The sequence below is a fragment of the Plecotus auritus genome (genome assembly GCF_963455305.1).
Source record: "Plecotus auritus genome assembly, chromosome: 3".
Taxonomy (NCBI): domain Eukaryota; kingdom Metazoa; phylum Chordata; class Mammalia; order Chiroptera; family Vespertilionidae; genus Plecotus; species Plecotus auritus.
This window is the reverse complement of record NC_137772.1, coordinates 91874697-91877884: the sequence shown is the minus strand read 5'-3', so window position 1 is coordinate 91877884 and position 3188 is coordinate 91874697. Positions and strand designations below refer to the sequence as shown.

The window sequence follows — 3188 nt, the reverse complement described above, 5'->3', positions numbered from 1 at the left end:
GACGGTGGTGAGAAACCAGAGGGTCCTGCCTCCAGTAGGGGCTCAGGTGAGCTAAGAAAGACCAAGGGCAACCTGTAGGGAAAATGCCTAGTCTCCCATCATGAGAGGTTGGACTCCCACTCCAGGCCTCTGCAGGGACTGGATGGGGCAGGAGAGGCCTCATAGGGCATACTCAGGGCAGATCCCAGAGAAAGCCCCTGGGGTGGGGTGGCAGAAACAGGCTGAGCAAGGCCTGGGGAGCTGGAGTAAACTTGTCATGAATACTAGCAGAAAGGTGGGAGCTGGGGAAACACAGCCCAGGACAATTGGCCCCTGGGGACTGTGTGGGGGTTGGTGGGGAGGGAGCCAGTTTCTAGGTGGAGCCCCCACCTGAGGTATCTACCTCAGGTCACGGTGGGCTGGGCAGCCTTGGGGAACATCATTGCCCATTGGTAACTCAACTAATAGGGATAGATCCTGGGGGCTGGTTCTGGGGTGGGTTCTGGGTGTCCTGGGGGTTCATCATGGGGTGACCTTGTGAGACTATCTTTGTGGGTCAGACATAGCAAATGACCTAGGACATTAGTGGGGTCATCACAGAATGGTCCTGGGGGCTGGAGCCTTCAGGAGGGGCTGAGGCATGGGACAGGAGGTACACTGTGAAGGGGCCATGTGGGTGTATATCCAGAGCAGATGCAGGGCAAGGGTGTGAGCTGAGAGCAGTGAGGCCCATCCTGGGAGTTTGGGGTCTCAGAACACGGTGCTCCTTGGGGCTATGAATTGGGGATGGATTGTGGGAGCACATAGATGAAAAGGAATCTGGGGGAACAAATCATGCTGGAAGAACAAATTTTGTGGGGAGGGTGGAGTTGGGGGATGGGTTGTGGACTTGGAAAATCTTTTAGTAAGCCATTGTAGGGGAGACCCTTGTGGAACAGAACCTGGAGCTTTGTGATGGATGTGGGGGGGTGGCATTTGTGGGAGTATTGGGGTGCTCAGAACATCAGTGTGACAGAGAAATTTGGGCAATCAAAGAGTAAAAAACAACCAGAGGATGGATTTGGGGTTGCTCAGAACCAAGGATGCCTTAGCAAGTGGATCTAGGGGGTATGTTTGGGGAATTAGAAATAGGGATCAAATTATGAGAGTGGACCTAGGGACTGGAATGCTTATGGAAAGATTCTGGGAGTGGGGTTGGGGCACCCTGTGCAGGTTCCTTGGAGAGCAATAGATTATGGGGATGGGTTGGGGATCCTTGAGGAACATAGCAAGGGGGTGAATTAGGGGCCTTAGAGCCCAGGGGAATCTTGGGGAACTATATCAAAAGCAACAGATCACGGGAGTAAGATTAGGGGGGCCAAATCTGGGCATGTCTTGAGGGTGAAGTCCCAAGCTGAGACTGCCTAGAGGGGTGGGGGCAGACCAGGGGAGATAGGTTTGACAGGGTTAGGGGGTCTTTGTGTGGGTCCAGGAGTGGACTAGACCATGCTCTGGGAGAAGGCAGGACAGAGCCAGCCGGGAAGCAGAAGTTTTACTGTCTCCCATCTTCACCCCTCTCGTATTGTTCCCACAGGACCCAGCAGAACTGGAAGTTGGGCAACGAGGCCAGTATGGAGCCCCGATCCACACTGAAGTTCTAGGTGTGCTAGGCCATCACCACCATGTGCTCTTCTGAGGGCAGACTGCACAGCAGCTTGGCCCAGAAGTGGCCCTGGAATGCCATGAAGAGCGAGGAGCCTCCTCAGAGCAGCATGTTCTGGGCCACATCACCTGCACCTGGGGGACGGGGGCGGGGGAGGGGGTTGCACCTCGAGAAGACTCTGTTTGGCCATGGTGGAAACGCCCATGGGCAACAACCTTGGGATCTCTGGGAGGCTGAACAGCAGCTCTGGGCACTGTAACAGCTCTTTGCCCAAAGTGACCGACTGTTCCTCGGGCAGCTTCGGGATCTGCCGGCATTCTAGCTGGGTCTGGGCCTGCTCTTCTGGAAGGCAGGGGCTACATAGCAATAGTGGTGCTTGGTGTTCTCCATAATGTCCAGGTCCTGCTGCCCCAGCAAGCCAGAGCCCAGCAGCATCTCAGCAAGGAAGGTGTTTAGGTGGATGCCCTTGAGGTCCAGGCTCTTGGTGGCATTTGGCAGGTGGTAGCCCTGGAAGACAGGCACTATGCAGGTGACCCTGTGGCCCGTGCTGACTACCAGCCTGCTGACCTGCCGTGTGCACAGATGGACAGCACCAACTGGGCAGCCATGTGTATGGTGGGTGAGCGCAGCAACTCGAAGGCCGCCTCTCTCAGTTGGTGCTGAAGGGCAGTGAGAGAACAGCAGCAGGTGGTTCAGGGTAGCCAGCAGGTGGAACCCGATGAGCTTGGCCTCATTCCATTTCACCACAATGCCTTTCCTTACCACCTGCACCAGGGTCAGCTCCAGGAGAGCATGGGCGACCTTGCCTATGAACTTCTCCAGCACTGGCTGCCCTGTGGTGGCTGGCTTCTTAGGCTGGCAGCCTAATGGTGGCCATGGTATAGGTGGGCCAGGCCTGCCCCACGAAGCCTGCCATACAGGTGCCTGTGCCCCTGTCAATGAACACTGTGCCGGCCATTGGTGGCAACCTGTCACCTACCATGCTGAAGGCGTCCTGCTGTAAGACCTTATCCACCAGGCTTGAGCTGGAGGTCAGGTTGGGCCATGGGGCCCCTGGGGAGCACTGGGGCTCTAAGGGGATGCAATTTGCATCTATGGCTGCAGATGGCTGGGTGAGCTGCTGGGCAAGCTGACCCCTTTCCTTTGGAGTGTGTAGCCATGGGGAGAAATAGTTGAGGCTGGGCCAGGCACAGGCAGAGAGGAGAGGTGGCTTGTGTGTGGCATCAACCTGCCTGCTGTCCCCTTCAGAAGACTTTACATGGCAGTCGTGGGGTGGGGTGATGCCTCTCCCTACCTCAGAAAGCTTCCAGGGTACTCATCCATACTGTATTCACCCCCAAAGTGCCCAATTTGAAGAAGCAGGAGAAAAGAAGGCTCTAGAGCAGTGTTCTCTGACCTGGATCCCCACTGCAGACCAGTAAGACCCAGGAATCCTTCTCTTGCTGCCTTGTCTTGAAGTTATTTATAGTGCGGGATTGAGAGCTGGTCACAGGCCTCCTTGGAATATGAATCAGGTGGTGGTCGGTTAGAGTGGCTTTCTCATTTCCAGGAGGACACAGAAGCCAGC

The 3188-nt window shown here is 55.9% G+C and overlaps 1 pseudogene across 1 annotated transcript; it reads right to left on the bottom strand.

The window, feature by feature from the left end:
* Positions 1–1510: 1510 nt before the first annotated feature.
* LOC308244088 (actin-like protein 9) lies at positions 1511–2603 on the bottom strand (annotated as a pseudogene). The gene has a single exon. The product of its transcript is annotated as an actin-like protein 9 (transcript).
* Between the last annotated feature and the right edge of the window lie 585 nt (positions 2604–3188).